At 43.5% G+C, this 18,372-nt stretch overlaps 1 pseudogene; it reads left to right on the top strand.

Moving 5' to 3' along the window:
* The first annotated feature begins 11,872 nt into the window (after positions 1 to 11,872).
* The window catches only part of LOC141040661 (uncharacterized), a 27,553-nt pseudogene continuing 21,053 nt past the window's right edge, over positions 11,873 to 18,372 (top strand).

Below are 18,372 nucleotides of genomic sequence, written 5' to 3'. Positions count from 1 at the left end.
ATTGTGACATTCATTCGGACTAGAAAAGGGTGATACATATTCTCCAACTCTTGTAGATTATGGCGAAGTGTCCAGTGAAAATGCCTTTTTTAATGAAAGTCTGAAAATTACTACGTGGCCCATCGGATCTATAATGGACGCCTCGGCTCAAAGATGGGATCCCTTAGCATCCACTTAAACGCGATTAACAAATACGGTTTTGCTAAAACTCAGCTAGCTGAGATATAGTTTGGTCTCTTTCACGTTGACAAGCATTGGATCAAATGCATTACAATTCGTGCGAGTTGGCAGATTATTTTGTGTTGTTTGCTCGTGTTGTCTTGTGTAGCGATGCATGCATGCGACCCGTGCGGCCCATGTGAGCGGCTGAGCAGCAGTGGGCTTGGCTTTTCTATTTTTATGTTCAACGGTCAAACTTGTTCTACTCACTCGGTGCCAGCAAGCCTCCTCACTATCCCAGTTGCTGGGGACAAGAGGCTTTGTGGTTGCGACCAAGGGAAAGAAGGGTGGAAAAGGTGGCGCGTCTGACACTAAACCCGCGCTCAGCAAAGAAATGAAGAGTACGTGTGTGTTTGGGGCAAATATCCTGAAAGAGGGTTCTGACCCGAAGATCCAACCAGACTCTGAGTACCCTGGCTGGCTGTGGCACCTGATCGACAAGCGTCCGGTGCTGGGCGAGCCGCGGAGGAAAGATGCCAAGGTGCTGCCCTATAAAGACCTGAAGCATTTCGTCGAGTTGGACAACCGAGCTCGGATCATGGACAACGAATGCTCTCCCCGCTAAGAACTGATCAGGAGAATCTCATCTCATGCAGTGGAAACTTCTCATAGTGTCTTACTTTTTCTTGCAATATTTATTAGTTAATTTAAGTAATAATGTAGAATGTAGCCTATGCGACCAGCATATTGTTTTCTCATGTTCTTGTTAAGATGTAACTTGTGTATCTTACAGTTGGAGCAAATGCTGTAGCAAGTTTCCCATGCTTCTGCTTGTCTGTGTTTCATACTGAGATGTAGGCTCCATGCTTTGCAGCAAAAGCTTGTTTGAGGCCTATTATTGCTGCAACTTTGAAATTTGAAACGACTGCTAAATTATTTATGCTTGTCCCCTCCTGGTTCCAGTGGATAATCACTGACCTTCCGCAAGTAGTGGTGAGAGTGAATAGTATGTATTCAGAGACACACAATTTATTTTTGAACGAACACAATTTTATTTTGTATACTTTTTGCACAAAATGTTGCAAGTGAACACATACTGTCAAGATAAATTGCACCAAAATTTGCAAGTGTACATAAGTGTACGTTGATGTGCATAATTATCAGGAAACTAGGATATGCAATGTGCAAACCTGTCACAATGAAATGTTGCAAGGAGCACATACTGAGGCATGCAAACTAATAACATATACAGGTTACGCGGCATTGCCAATAATCAGTTCATAGTAAATCTGATTCCCACTAGACACCATGGTGCGGATGGATTTAACACGAGAAGTCTCCACTGTAATACCACCATGCATAACTGAAGCCTCAAAGTATGGCGTTGGAGAAATGACAGATCAATACTTCCATGCATGGAACTAGCACAAAGCACCAAGTAGCCTGCTGGAACAGAAAAACAACTGTGCTAGTGTCGTCACTATATGCATCCTCTCATGTGTAATAAATCATAAAGTGAGGCAGCAGATTTCAGTAAAACATGGAGGTCTTAAATTTTTCAGATCAACCAGGATGAGAAGTTGCCATCATAATCACGGCAACCTCTAGCACCTTTGGGATGATCAGTTTGAGAAAGGCAATATCGCCTTGTTCCCCTTGGAACTCACTGAAATACAACTCAGTAGGACCCTCCTGAAAATTGAGGCTGAACATATTGATTACGGGCCTGTTTGGTACAGCTCTGCTTCACCAAAATCTGTTCCACTCCACCAATCCATTTTGGAGCAGTTTCATACAAAAGTTGTAGCACTACCAAAGAGAATGTTTGGCTTCCATCTAGCTCCAGCCTCAAGAATGGGAATTTTGATGGAAAGGATCTATTTGATTGAATGAGGGGGGGAAACGACGGGGTATCCACTTACTGGTGGCAGTGGTGACTAATTTCCCCCCAACTCCAACTTATAAAGTTTTTTGGAGCACCCCTTGAAGAGCTTATTAAAAAACTGGGATTTGTACCCCAGATTGTTTTTTTTTGTGGAGCGGGATATCATGGAGCTACTCTGTTTGGCTTGTGTTTTCTCAAGCGGAGCTGAATTTTAAGGAGCAAAGCAGTTCCAAACAGGCTCTACATTTTCTTGACGATTCGGCAAGAGAATTGGTTGTTGCGACCCCCTCCCCTCGTGTCACTCCCATGATCAACCGTGGGGCCAACCCTAGGCGCTGGCCCCATAGTTCCACTCCTCTCTTCCCTCTCCTTGCCACCGCCGGTCCGCGCCACCGGGCAAAGCCCGGTAGGTGCTGGCTGTGGCGGGACCCTTTCTCCCCCTATCGTGTGTGGGCTCGATGCGGGCCGGTGATCCAGTGTGGCGGCGCAACGTTTCATCCTGGTGCGGCAATGCAAGTCGAGCTCAGCGATGGTGCTATGGAGCTGCGGGCCGGGCACGGAGGGTTGGCGCGGCGGGGCCACTGCCTATGGTGGCGGCGGCTGGTGGAATCTGGCCCATCGGGCAGCAGGAGGGTCCCGTGGGGGCTGCATATCTCGGCGGCGCGACTGTTACTGCTTTGGCGGTGGGGTTGGCAGGCAGAGGTCTGGCCAGTGGACGCGTGCTTGGTCGGACCTGGCGGCTTTGTACCGGCGCCCGGCACGGGATAGAGCAATGGCTCGACGTGGTAGCTGCGGTGGCGCGGGTGTGGTCTGGTGCGTGGCCTTCCTACTGCTTGTGGCTACACGACACGTTGGCGGTTCCAGTTGCAGCGACAGTTTGCTTCTCCGTCGGCGCCGACTTGTTTGTAGGTGGACTGTTTCATCCTTCGATCCATCCCCTCTTCATGGTGTGCTCCTATCATCAGAGGGCTGGCTCTCTCCCAGCTGGCGTCCACCGTTGAGGGACGATTCCCCTGCCAAGAGGGCTGTGGAATCATCCTTGCCTTCCGTTGGTTGTTGGTGTGCCACCGAGGAGCTCGTCCATTGCTCGGGAGAGGCAGGGCGGGGCGGTGGTGACCGGTTCTCGCCAAACCAAGGGTGGCTTTTGGGGCTGGGGGACATCCAGTAATGGTAAAGGAGTGGCCTTTTCCTCTCATCTCTTCGTTCATTGTAGCTGTGCGTCTCGGGTGGGGTAGTGTCGGGGTCTTGGATGCCAGGGCGGCGGCCTTGGTGGTGGGAGCCGACAACCCACAACTATAGGGGATCAATCATAGTCCTTTTAATAGGTAAGAGTGTCGAACCCAACAAGGAGTAGAAGGAAATGACAAGTGGTTTTCAGCAAGATATTCTCTGCAAATTGTAAGTGCATCTAGTGCCACCCCTTGTTGTTTCTGGAGTATTGACGACAAACTTGGTTGAGGGAGAAATGTGTTTGTGAGATTCACAAGATAACACAGGTAGAAGTCCCTATCGATTCGGTTTACCCATCAAAGATGACCCCTAAAAATGTATGAAGATATTGAAGATAATGGTGGTTCGCGAAGACATTCATCTTGAAGACAATGGTCCACGAAGACTTTCGCCTGAAGACAATGAAGTGTGAAGACATAGTCTTTTGGTAGTTTCATTTTCTTCTTTTTTGAGTCATAGGAACCACCATACTATTATGTGGGGTCCAGATAAACAAAATCAGAAACTGACGTGATGCTCAACATAAAATCATATGTCTTCGAGTGAAGACAATGAGAGAAAATCTCATCCAAAGTTGGTTGAGTCAACTTTACTTAAAGCCCAAGTAAAGCTATCGCGTGTGTTTGAAATCTGATCGTTGGACACGTGTTAGTTCCCCAATGACCCAGGGTCATTCCAGACATATCATGTCGGGTTGCCTCCTGGCTATATATAGCCCACCACATCCACCATAAGTTGATGGCTGCTCCGACTTAGTGCGCGACTTTTGTCGTTTGAGAGCAACCCGCCTCCGAAGCTTTTGAGAGATAATCATTGCAAGGACAAACCCAAAACATGCAGAGTCCGAAAGTGATTGAGCATCACTGAAGCCTTTCTATTCCGCATGAACCTAAGACTTATTACACTTGAAGACTGTGATCTTCCAGCCCGTTAGGCGTCGTGTTCTGAGCATCCAAGAGTCATTGTGGATTGCCAGTGAATGAAGTCTTTGAAGGTTTGGAAGTCTACCTTGAAGACTTACCAGAGAGATTGGGTGAGATCTGCGAGTCTTAACTCAAGGGAAATAAAGTGAAGACGCGGTCTTCAGAGTTCATTCTCAACCTCCCCAACCAGACGTACAACTGTCACAACTGTTGGAACTGGTCAAACAATTCACGTGTCTTCTCCGAGCACCTAGTTCTATCACTTCACTCCTTTACTTACTATTTAGCTTCGTGAAGACTTTGTCTGCTCGTTCTATTCGAAGATATTGTGTGAAGACTTACCCTTAGACTGCTTCTCTTTCTTCACACTATCTTACTGTAGGAGATATGCCCTATAGGCAATAATAAATGTTATTGATTATCTCCCTGTTCATAATTATGTTTATGTTCCATGCTATAACTGTTGTGGTTCCCGAGCCCGTATATCCATAAAGGCTCTGGGGAGAACCCATATGCACGTGTGGAGTAATAAACGATAAAATGTATTCCTAGTCATGCCTCTAAGACTAGCTCAAGTGTTGCATGATGATTATGTTTTCCCAATCATGGGCATGTCTATGCCAAGCAACTTTGAGGGCACAATGTCAGGAAGGACATTTGTGTTGAATCGACCCGAATTGATGTTATGCTATGAGATACATTCGTCACAAGTTTATTGGTACATAACATAGAGATGGTTAACGTTTGCATGATTCCTTAGACCATGAGAGTATCGAGTTTCTTCATGCTTGCTTCATGAACTTTGGGGTTTGTTAAACGTCATCCGTAAATGGGTGGCTATTACGGCGGCTTACGGGTTCATGGAAAAGTGTGTCAAGTAACTTGATAGCTCAAGATTGGGATTTGCTCCTCCAACGATGGAGAGATATCTCTAGGCCCTCTCGGTGTTACGGTATCCATCATCGTCTGGCCAGACACTTTGTGATTTGATCACGGGGATGCCGGAACACGATAACGAGAAAAGAGAACAATACCGGTAACGAGGTAACTAGCATAGTGGACAAGTTGTTGATCCACGGGAATGCCAACATGTCTCACCTCGGGTATTTGTAACATATCGCGAAGCAACAGGAATAGCACACGGCAACTGGAGGTTCACTCGAATATTTATTCGTGTGGGTATAGGGGTCAATATGGGTGTCCACGGCTCCGATGTTGATCATTGATCGGAAGGGGTTCCGGGTCATGTCTATACTTCACCGAACCTATAGGGTCACACGCTTAAGGGTCATCTATCTGCTGAATACTAGACAGGGAGTCTGAGAGAAAATCACCGAAAAAGTTTCGGACACCGAAAAGTTTCGGACAGCGGAATCGTACCGCAGAGAGAGGTCATCGGATAAGTTTCGATGATACCGAAAAGTTGTTTCGGGATACACCATTAAGTCAAATTGGTTTCGGCACATGCCTGATAATTCTTGGAGGATGCCAGAATCATTCTGGAAGCTTTTTGGAATTTTCTGAGATAAAAACCGGAAATGTTCCGGAGCTGCCGGAGCCACTTCAGATGCGTTTCGCAGATGAAAATCACTAAAACCGGAATTGTTTCGGAACGCGTTGAAAATCATTTTAGTGGGTACTGGAAATGTTCTTAGCCCACATAAATATTTTCAGTTCGATCATACGCTGAAAAATGTCGTCGTGAATAGTGAAAATCAGCTTTATGGTTACTTTATGGAAAGCCACCTTTTGGGGCTTTGCTCCAAAAGATCTTGGGGATGACATGGATGGATAGGAGCCATTTTTTGGGCCCCTCATGGGGGTGTGGCCGGCCACATGGGGTATCCCCCCTTGGGGACCCTCTTGTTCCTTGGTTTCACTCCTAGGTCCTTGTGGAAGGACTTCATTCATGTGCATTTTGGGTTTTTTGTGAAACTACCCTACCCCCTTGGGATTTCCTATAAACAGAGGTGGAGGGGAAGCCCTCCACACTCATCCCTTGCTCTCATACACATGCCATGCATTATCTGGCTTCTTCTCTCCCTCCCACGAAAAGAGTTTCGTAGAGCCGTAAGGCTGTCTGGGTTCCGGCAGGAACTAGTTCTGGACGGCGAAGCCCTGCCGGATAGATGACACCGTATGTGTGCAACTCTGTAGAGAGATCGTAGTTTCGGTCTTAGTTCGTGAGTGCCTCCCGAAGGGCTGTCCGTGTGACCGTCCGAGTTTCGAAGGTCCTCCCGAAGGGCTGTCCGAGTGACCGTTCGAGTTTCGAAGGTCCTCCCGAAGGGCTGTCCGCGACACCGTCCGAGGGGCTGTTCGACCGCCTCCCGGAGGGCTGTCTGAGGAGCAGATGAGGGTATACATCCTCGCGGTTGGGAGGTTGTAAATCCTAGCTGCGGGGATCTGCACCGCCGATCATCATCGACTCTACTTCCCGCTGCGCTACGAGTCGGTAACAAAAAGATCAAACCATGTATGCAGTCTCCATAGTGGTCCTGGGCTGGTGCGTAGGTCAGAAAATTTTTGTTTTCTGCTGCGTTCCCCTACACTTACTGCACTGCTCTCTTCTACCTAGTTGTTGTTTGTCTTTGCATACCACTTCAACTGTTGTGACGCATTAGCATGTCTAGTGTAGTTTATCTTCTGTTGTATCATGTGTAGTTGCTGCTTTAGTTTCGCGTGTTTGAAGACATTGTCTATTTCGAAGACTTTCATAAAAATCACCTATTCACCACCCACTAGTCGATAACTAACACTTTCACAAATGCTATAAATAGTAGTAACAGATAGTTTTGTGCAAGGCGATTTGTAACAAGTAGCAATAGTAACAAGAGTGCATCAAGGTGATCCAATCCTTTTTATAGCAAAGGATAAGCAAAGAGTACTTCTTATAATGAGCGAAGCGTTCTGGAGGACACGCGGAAATTCTTGTCTAGTCACGTTCATCATGTTTAGTTGATTCACCTTCACTACTTTGGTAATTTGATATGTGGCTGGACCGGTGCTAGGGTGTTGTTCTTACTTGAACAAAGAACCCTGTTAGGATCAACCCCTCTCGCAAGCATCGACAACTATGAAAGAAGAATTAAGATAAATATAACCATAGCATGAAACATGTGGATCCAAATCAGGCGCATACAGAATAACTTATAAACTAGGGTTTAAGCTTATGTCACTCTCGCAACCCATCATCTACTTATTACTCCCCAATGCTTTCCCCTAGGCCCAAACATGGTGAAGTTTCATGTAGTCAACGTTCACATGACACCACTAGAGGAACAACAGCATACACATCATCAAAACATTGAACGAATACCGACTTCACATGATTACTTATAACTAGACTTCCCCCATGTCCTCAAGAACAAAGGGAACTATTCACACATTATATTCATGTTCAAGATCAGAGGAAAACATGATGCAAAATGGATGTATCAGGAGCGGCGGTGCTTGTGGGCAGAGTTCGTGGCTCGGATGTGGTCTGGCTACCATGGTCGTGTGTGTGGCATGGTGGTCAGGGTGCAATGACCGGTGGTGGTTGTGCGGCGAGCGGTGGCTTCATGTACACCATCTGGGTGATGAAGAGGCCTCGTCGGTTTGAAAAGCCATTATGTCCCTGCCAGGTCGACAACGACAACATCTATGGTGTCGTCCCCTTCTTGAAGGCGTCGTCTCGGTTCCTTTTTGTTCCCCCTGATGCTTCGGGGGAAACCCGAATCCCTGGATCAAGCGGTGGTGACACTAAGGTGTCATATCCTTTTTGAAGGCGCCGTCTTGGAGCTCCTGGTTCATCTTGTTGGGCATCTCTTTGGTCAAGAGAGACCCCCGAAAGCTTCAAGTAGTGCCCTTTTCTTCCTACCTGTAGTTTGCTTGGAGCAGTAGGATGCTTATATCTATCCTTATCACCCTTGTATCGTGCCTTGAGTATGTGTGTTGTGGTGCCGAGTGGTGTGTGTTGAGTTGTATGTTGAATTGGTCATTGCTTTATATATAGAGCGGCTGTGAGCCTTTCTCGGTACGTATTACATTTTCTGGACTGCAAAAGGAGATTAAATCAGTCAATAACGCGCACATTTGATGACTGTAGAAAGCCTCAACACATGTCACTTAAATAACTACATACAAGATTCATTTTTCACAGAAGAAAACAGAAAGACAGTAAAGAGCTTGATGACAATTGACTTTCCAGATCTTTGCAAATCAATCGGTGCAAACAATCTACAAGTAATAAAATATGTTGCATGATGGAAATATTACATATAATATCTGGCGGTAGGAATGTAAGAAAAACGGGGATGAATAAGCTAAGATACATTGGTCCACAGTTGATATAATTGTTTCATAAGAAGAAATTATATAAGGTAATAGTATCACGTAAGTACATCATTCGTGAAAAAAATTATCTTTTTTTTGGCAGCTGAGGTTCATAAATTACTAGTGTTCAAGCCTAAAAACTGTATGTTTTAGACGCATACATAACTAAATGTTGCATCTCATCAGTGGGAGGAGTTTCCAGTCAAATGCTTTCATGTGCATGATGAAACTAGCAAAAGTGAAGTGCCAACTGCCAAGTAGCCTAGTATTGCAGAGATAAAAACCAAGAACCAATATGGTGCACGCTGATGGATAAATTGGGTCCCCTCCTGGATCCCCGTGGATGGTTCAAATTCTTCCAACTTGCCTCCATTGAAAAGGACTGGGAATTTAATTGAACTTACCATCCTCATAATCAAAGATACCCGGGATGGTGCAAACCCATCATGGTCATGATAGTTTCCAGATATGCCCACTCATCATGTCCAACTTGATCGCACAAAATATACTTCTTTCTTCTTTGTTCCTTTTCATAAAATGAAGGCACTCATAAGCAGTTATGATATTATCTGTGATCAACCTTCTAGACACAAAGGTGGATTGCTCTACCGAAATAATCTGAGGCAATATCTGTTTCAACCTATTTGAAATAACTTTCGAGGCAATATTTTGTAAAGCACATTACAAAGACTTATAGGCTGGAACTAAGATAGCTGAGTAGGATGTTTTATCTTTGGAATTAACACTAGGATTGTTTCATTAATTACCTCTAGATCACACACATGATATGAAGGACAACATTAGTGACCTTAGTGCCACATAACTCCCAATGTCGCTGAAAAAGTGAGCTGGATAACCGCCAGGGCCCGAAGCTTTTCTTGGTACATCTGAAAGAGAGATTTTTTCACCTCGTCGCTAGAAAAAGGCGCCATTACGCACATTCATGTCCGGAATCACCTTTGCTGGAACAACATCTAGTACGACCTCCATCCCCAAGGTACCTTCAGCTATGAATATATTCTTGTAGAAAGAATTAGTTTGGGCCGCCATCTCGGGTGGGTCTTGAGTCATTGATCCGTCCTCGCGCAAAAAAATTTTGATTAAATTCTTTTGCCGACGCATAGTAGCACGGTACTGGAAGTACTAGGTATTTCTACCTCCATTAGGGCATTTCTAACCGATCCCCAATAAGGCCATAAGGGAGTAAAAATTCAGTTATACTCCCTTACAACACACCTAGCCGATCCCCTAACCGACATAATGGAGTAAAAAATTTACTCCACCTCCCAATATCCCCTCAAATCTCCCTTAATTTACTCACCCCCGCCACGTCTGAATAAAACGGGCGCATCTCTTTCTCCCTCCCCCGCCCGCGCTGCCTTGTCTCCCGCCGCTGCCGCCGATGACCATCTGGTCGGCTGGAATGGATAGCTCGGACCTTCCCTCAACCCGTCGGCCATCGCCGCCGCCTTTTTGCCGCTGAAAATCACCCACGTGCCGCCTCCTACGCTGAAGAAGAGTTTGGGGATGAAGAAAACCCACCGAGTTCAAGCTCCTCCTCTAACTGCTCCTGCCGCTCCCGCCGGAGCCAAACAAGATCGAAATCCGACGGCGGCAGCGACGGCTTCGCTCACCGAGGTGGCTGCGAAAAAAAAGATGAAGGCCACATCGGCGTCCTCATCTTAGGCCAACGCCTCGGGCAACTACCCCGGCGGACCCTACGGCAACTCCTCCGGCGCGGACGACGGCCGCTGATATGTCTCCAACGTATGCATAATTTTTTTATTGTTCCACGCTATTATAGTATCAATCCTGGATGTTTTATATGCAATTATATATCATTTTTTGGGACTAACCTACTAACTTAGTGCCAAGTGCCAGTTGCTGTTTTTTGTCTGTTTTTGGTTTTCCAGGAAATCTGTACCAAACGAAGTTCAAATGGCACGAAATTTTTTGACTTTTTTCTGGACATAAGAGACACTAGAAGATTCAGGAGGTATTTAGAAGACGAAGGGGGTTGCCACGAGCCACCAGGGCATGCCCTGGTGCCTCTTGGGCCCATCGTTGCTCCGTTTGACCTAATTCCGTCTATATAAATTCTCTAAAATAGGTAAACCAACAGAGAACAACTAGAAACACTTTTTCCGCCGCCGCAAGTTCCTTTTCTCGCGAGATCCCATCTGGAGGCCTTTTTCGGCACCCTGTCGGAGGGCGAATCGATCACGGAGGGCCTATACATCAACCTTGCTGCCCCTCCGATGATTTGTGAGTAGTTTACCACAGACCTATGGGTCCATATCTAGTATCTAGATGGCTTCTTCTCTCTCTTTGATCAGCAATACAATGTTCTCCTCGATGTTCTTGGAGATCTATTCGATGTAATCCTTTTTTGTGGTGTGTTTGTTGGAATCTGATGAATTGTGAGTTTATGATCAGATTATCCATGAATATTATTTGAGTCTTCTCTGAATTCTTTTATGCATGATTGCTATAGCTTTGTATTTCTCTTCGATCTATTGATTTTGTTTGGCCAACTAGATTGATTTATCTTGCAATGGGAGAGGTGCTTTGTGATGGGTTCAATCTTGCGGTGATATTTATCCCAGTGCAGAAGGGGACAAGACAAGTTTTTGTATTGTTGCCATTAAGGGTAAAACAATGGGGTTTATTCCTATTGCTTGAGTTAACTTTGTCTACATCATGTCATCTTGCTTGAGGCATTACTCCGTTCTTTATGAACTTAATACTCTAGATGCATGTTGGATAGCGGTCGATGTGTGGAGTAATAGTAGTAGATGCAGGCATGAGTCGGTCTACTTGTCTCAGACATGATGCCTATATACATGATCATTGCCTTGGATATCGTCATGATTATTCGCTTTTCTATCAATTGCCCAACAGTAATTTTTTTTACCCACCGTATGCTATGTTCAAGAGAGAGGCCTCTAGTGAAAACTATGCCCCCGGGTCTATATTTATCATATTTAAAAATCCAAAAATACCTTGCTGCAATTTTATTTACTTCATTTTTTTATCTATCTATTACTATGATATTTGATCCTTGCAATTAACCGCCAAGGGATTGACAACCCCTTGTTTGCATTGGGTGCAAGTATTTGTTATTCTCTGTGTAGGTACTGCTAACGAGGTGTTGCATGGTTCTCCTACTGGATTGATAACCTTGGTTCTTAATTGAGGGAAATACTTATCTCTACTGTACTGGATTGATAACCTTGGTTCTTAACGTAGTGCGGAGATGAGCACGGTTGTATTCCTCGCGCCTTTGGAGTCATCGGCTGCCATTGGACTTGATGAGCTCAACTACGACTCATTTTGGCATCATTCAAAGGCAGCCTAAGACATGGAACAAGAGGTGATTGGGGAAGTGGACGAGGCCAAGGAGGATGAGGAGGCCGAAGAGGTGGTGGCCGATGAGGAGTTGGCTGAGGAAGAGGAGGTTATGGAGGTGACCAAAGCAAGCACGAAGGTGCTAAGGTGCCGCACCACCAACTACAATCAAAAGGAGGATATTTCTCTTTGCGATGCTTGGTGCACGATCTCCATGGATGCAACGATCAGAACTGATCAAATCAAGACCATGTTTTGGGAGAGAATTACCGACCACCACAACAACTCCGTGGACGTGTGATCAAGCTGTAAGCAAGGTTCTCTTGGCATTATTGGAGCACCATTCATGACCAATGTAGCCGATGGTCTGGTCGCATCAACCAAGTGAATTATGCACCACCGAGCGGTGTGCTAGTGGTAGAGTATGGCCTCTACATCAAAGAACTATTCAAGCATAGAAACACCAAGTTAGGCCACAAGCCCCTGATGTTTCATCATTGCTACAAAGAGTTATGCAAGAACAAGAAGTGGATCCAAAGAATCGTGAAGAACACTCCAAAGAGATCAAGGTTGAGCATATCCGTTGAGGAGGAGGACGAGGTTGACAAAGATGCCAACAATAGACGAAAACAAGATTGCAAAATAAAGAAAGAAGAGAAATGCATTCGGTGGCACTTACAAAGAAGAAATTGTGGCAATGATCGAGACCAAGAAGGTGTTGGCGGCCGAACGCAAAGAAGAGAAGATGGCGAGGTGGAATGAGCTCAAGGTGTTGGAGGATGAGAAATGGAATGACAAGTTGGCGACCGAAGAGAGAAAGTTGAAGACGGAGGAGCGTGGGCTTGCACTTGAGGAGGAGAGGATTTCTAATGCCAAGAAGGCCGAAGAACATGCTATCATTTTCATGAATCCAAACAAAATCTATGAAACTGCTAGAAAGTATTGGGAGCGCATTCGTGGGCGATCTTGGAAGCCTCTCTTTGGAATGTTGGTGGTGGCCAAGTGGGTGCTGGTGGTGATGGTGGTGATGGTGGTGACAAAGGGGGTGGTGATGGTGGTGGCGAGGGGGTGGTAGTGTTGATGGTGGTGGCCAAGAGGGTGGTGGTGTTGATGGTGGCCGAGAGGATGGTGGAGTTGATTTCTTCGCCGACGACCTTGTTTGAGTGTTGGTAGCCGAGGGGTTGGTGGTGCATGCCATTGGTTGGCTCAATCCACAACATATACATGCTATGTTTGTGGTGATTTTGGATCAAACATTCGAAGTGATATCTTTTGGGTGACCTTTGCATGTTTTAATTTAAAATAAACAAATGATGAAACTTTATTTTTATGACGGTTATGCTATGCATGTTTTAATTTGAATGTCTTTAAGATATGTATTGTGCAGTGTTTGAAGTTCATGCTGCTAGGACAAAAAATCAAGAAACTTTGGTTTTTACTCCACTAAATATAGGGGATCGACTAGGTGCGGTCACCGTTGGCGGAGTAAAAATTTACTCACTAACTTTTCTCCGGCAGATACTACCTTAACTTTTAGGGGATCGGTTAGAAACGCCTTTAGTGAGCCAATCCACACGCGAACGCTACCTAAACAAGATCTCCTCCATGTGGTATAACTCCCCCAGCCGATCTGTAGTTTTTATATCTACATGTGATGGGAATATTTGGCGGGGGCCATTCTGCAAAATGGCGAGCTCCCTCTTCAGTTTTTTAATCATCTGGAAGACCTTTCCAATTGTTGCGTCGCTCCACTATACCAACAGTACAAAACGTAGTCATTTTTGTGATGACCCACTTGTTTCATAAAACCGGTTTTCGTCACCAAAATTTGTTTGTTGATGTTTACCGACTGTCAACCCCACCACCACCGAAGCGCCATCACATAAAATAAATGCTTTATGGTACCACTTTTATTTCACACAAGATCGTGTCATAGCTGATGAACTCAAATTTGTCACTAAAGACGATTTTCGATGACGGCTCAGATTGTCACCTATGATAGGTCTTTCAGTCACCTAAGATCATTTTTATGACGATAATCTATCACTAGTAATCGGTTCGTGGGTTTGATTGGTCAAAGATACTGATAGATGGGCCAGCAGTTGCTGATAGGGATAATTAGATTTATGCCCCTAGTTGTGTCCCACTCGTCTGTTTTACCCCTAATTCCCAAAAGTCACCGGTTCTGTCCATGTCACTTTGCTCCTCTTATGCTTTTGCCCTTTGACCGTTTGACCGTCAGTTTGAAAACTTCATAACTAATTCATACTAAATCAGAAAAATGCAAATAAGATACCAAAATGTTCAGAAAAACATCACCTATATGTCAGTGTCATTTGCATTAATGAAAAAGTGTTGGAAAGTGCACATCCAAGTTTTAGCTCTTTTGATACCACCATGAATAGTAAACTCTAAACAAATTCAAAAAAATTCAAAAAAAATATGGTGGCAAAGAATGACAAATGTTCTAAGTGCTTGCCAAGTTTCATTAGGGAACGACATTCGTGGAAGTCGTGGCAAAAAATAATCTATTTTGGAGTGCTGATTGTTTTTTTTTTGCCGCGGCACCCAAAAATGTTATTCCCTGATGAAACTTGGCAGGCACTTAAAACATTTGTCATTCTTTGCCACCAATTTTTTTTTTGAATTTTTTGAACTTTTTTGGATTGTACTATTCATGGTGGTAGCATAAGAGCTAAAACTCGGATGGGCACTTTCCAACACTTTTTTCATGAATGCAAATGACACTGACATATAGGTGATGTTTTTCTGAACATTTTGGTATCTTATTTGCATTTTTCTGATTTAGTATGAATTAGTTATGAAGTTTTCAAACTGACGGTCAAACGGTCAAAGGGCAAAAGCATAAGAGGAGCAAAGTGACTTGGACAGAACCGGTGACTTTTGGGAATTAGGGGTAAAACAGACGAGTGGGACACAACTAGGGGCATAAATCTAATTATCCCTTGCTGATATGGCTGCTTCCATGTGGGTCTGCATTAGATTTTATCGCCGATGGCGCCCCATCAGGAATAAGTTGGGCATTAGTTTTGACCGGTCCACGATACAGACATATGGGCTGACAATATTACTCACATGGCTGACGTGGGTGCTTAAAAGTAGAGTAACGACGCTGGTGAGTGCTTCAATTTTCGTCACCAGTACTGTCACATGTTTTATATAGACTCTAATCATGCATAGTTTAATTTGTATGAGAAATTAAATTTAAATTGCCAAAAAATTGTAATGAAACATTGCAATCAGAACTTTTATTAACAACAAGACTTGAGAGTTAAAATGAGCATCCAAATTGGCGTATTATCAAACACTACAAATAGGACCTGGGAGAAAGCATCATGACAAACAATAATGCACTATCAGTAAATGGTGTGTGAAACAGACTCCTGGGAAGACTGTGATGACTTCCTTAAGAGATGACTAAGAACTGCCTCCATTTCTTGTTGCTTTTTTTGAAAGCAAAGGTTTTTCTTTCCTGATCTATCTTGACAATTTCTATTTCTTGTTGTTGCTTCCTTTTGAGCTCTTTAATTTCTTGCTTCTATTCAGCAAGTACCGCATTCTGATCTTATCTAAATGTGTCATCTGCCACTTATGCGTTTGACCCTTGTGTTGTAATCTTCGCTTCTAACTCTTGAATGCATTGTTCAGAGGATGAATTATGTGTTTCCTTCATTTGTGATTGGAATCGTGTGCATCAAAAATATTTTTCCAATTTGAAAATACTTAGCAGTGCCTTATTTATTTTTGGGCACTTGTACATTACTCATTTGTACAGAGCTATGTTAGAATGTCACTACATGTTCCACTCTCTCGTCGAGGTTGCCGCTAGTCCGCTCTGTCTTTGATGGCCTTCTTGGTCTTGGAGGTCTGGTGGACTCTGGTCCCATGTCCATTCTTTAGCTAGGGCTTGAGTCCCGCTCGAGGCGGTGAGGCAGTGACTGCACCCTAAAGTTGGACTCTGGTCCCACGTCCATCAGCGGCTGACGGCAAAGGTGCCTCTTTTTTTCTGTTTTTTTTAATCCAGCAATTTTCACAGCAAATATATGACATATATATATATATATATATATATATATATATATATATATATATATATATATATATATATTTCACAGGGCTATTTAACAACAAACATATGACATATCCAGCACATAAGTTTCATCGTGCATACATATATAGTTCCATCCATTCATACATAGCAAGTTGCACATACACATTGTTCCATCCATACATATTACAATGCAAAGTTTCATCAAGATAGCAAGTTCCATCATAGCAAGCTAGAAGAATACTAGAGGAGAATGAAGGAAAAAACAAGCACTCCATCGTAGCAAGCTAGCTTCCATGAAGTGAATGAAATCTGCAAAAAGGCAAATAAGAAAGTTAGAAAAAGGTGACTAGAAGAAGAAGTATATGCCATTTATGAGCTAACTTAGGTGAAATGGATCATTTATGAGCTAACTTAGTTGAAATGGATCGTTTATGAGCTAACCTAGGTGAAATAGATCGTTTATGAGCTAACTTAGGTATAATGCATCAATTTAGAGCTAACCTAGGTAAGATGGGTCATTTTGGAGCTAACCTAGGTGAAATGGATCGTTTTTGAGCTAAGTTAGGTGAAATGGATCGTTTATGAGCTAACCTAGGTGAAATAGATCGTTTATGAGCTAAGTTTGGTAAAATGCATCATTTTAGAGCTAACCTAGGTGTGATGGGTCATTTTGGAGCTAAACTAGCTAAAATGGATCGTTTGTGAGCTAACCTAGGTGAAATGGATCGTTTATGAGCTAATCTAGGTAAAATGGGTCATTTTAGAGCTAACTTGGGTAAAATGCATCATTTTGGAGCTAACCTAGGTAAGATGGGTCATTTTGGAGCTAACCTAGGTAAAATGGGTCATTTTAGAGCTAACATAGGTTGGATCATTTTGGAGTTAGTCTAGGTAAAATGGGTCATTTTAGAGCTAACTTGGGTAAAATGGATCATTTATGAGCTAAGTAAGGTATAATTGGTCATTTTAGAGCTAACTTAGGTAAAATGGATTGTTTATGAGCTAACTAAGCTAATTATGCCATTTTTGACATAAGTAAGCTAAGTACATGTCATTATTGAGCAAACCTAGTTAACTAAGCATACTAGAGCTAACTTAGGTCATTTTGGAGGAAACAAAGCCAAGTATAGATCGTTTTAGAGCTAACTTAGGTAAAATGGATGGTTTTGGAGGTCAGTAAGCTTATTAAGTCATTTTGGAGGAAAAGAAGCTAACTCTAGGTCATTGTGGTAAGCATATGGGAGGAAATAAGGCTAAGTCTAGGTCTTTATGCATTTGTTAAGCAAAACACTAGAAGAAACTTACCAGCGGCCACCATCTTTCAACACCTGCCATGACAAAGAGTAAACGAAATTAGTACAACATAAAAAAAATGCCGACATGAATAATAATATGTATATCACTTAAGTGTATCATCATCAAGTACAACATAAAAAAATTATATACCTGACACTACTAATAATCTCGATCACTATCATCAATAAATGCATAATCATCATCATCACTATAATCAATGACGGGCTTATAGGGTTCAGTGGCATCAACATGTGGAAGGCCACCTTGACGTAATCGGTCAAGCATTGACAGGTCATCCGCAGCAGTAACCTCTTCTTGTTCTGGCTCTTCTTGTTCCTCCTCTGGGTTTATGTCGGATTCACTATCGCTGTCTACTTCAATATTTTGGGGTGAAGTATAGCGGTTCTTGAAACGCTTTTTGGAAAGACGTGTCTCTTGGAAGAATTCTCCTTCATATGTGTCTGGGTTAATGTGAGGTTCATAATCCTCTTCCTTTGGGGGAGATAGTCTAGCACGTGGCGGCACTTCATAAACGACATCCCAACCTTTCAGATTTGGATTAGTTTGGCAGGCCCAGGGTAGATAGAATACTTGGGTCGCCTGTTGAGCCGTAATATAGACATCAGGAACATCTAAATGGGTGCTTTGTTTGATTTCAACTAGCCCTATATGTTGATGAGTCCTTCTAGTCTCCTTCGGCTGAAACCAATAACATTTGAAGAGTACGACATTCGGTGGGTTGTCACCATAGAATATAAGTTCATAAATTGCTTCAACTCTCCCATAATACTCGGTACCTCCTTCGCCGATAGCAGATACACAATAATTTGTAGACTTTCGGTCGGCCATAGATAGCTCTTTGCCATAGGTACGAAAGCGATACCCGTTGATGTCGTATTTGTCAAATGAACGGACCTTATAGTCAAAACCATTAGCGACTTGTCTCAATTCGGCGTCCATAGACTCTGAATTAGCCTACAAGTTTAATACAAAAGGATTGTTGCATTAGGCAGAAATTAGCGAATGTAATGAAATGGTCTAATAGAAATTACCGTTTGTTTGAACCAAGATATGAAACCGGGATAGCCGCCTCCTTGCTTTGCGAGAAGCTCATACTCTTCGACGGAATCCTTTTGGATTACCGC

The sequence above is a fragment of the Aegilops tauschii genome, chromosome 2 (assembly GCF_002575655.3).
Source record: "Aegilops tauschii subsp. strangulata cultivar AL8/78 chromosome 2, Aet v6.0, whole genome shotgun sequence".
Taxonomy (NCBI): domain Eukaryota; kingdom Viridiplantae; phylum Streptophyta; class Magnoliopsida; order Poales; family Poaceae; genus Aegilops; species Aegilops tauschii.
Note: the sequence above shows the minus strand (reverse complement) of the source record. Positions and strands in the feature narration are given on the sequence as shown.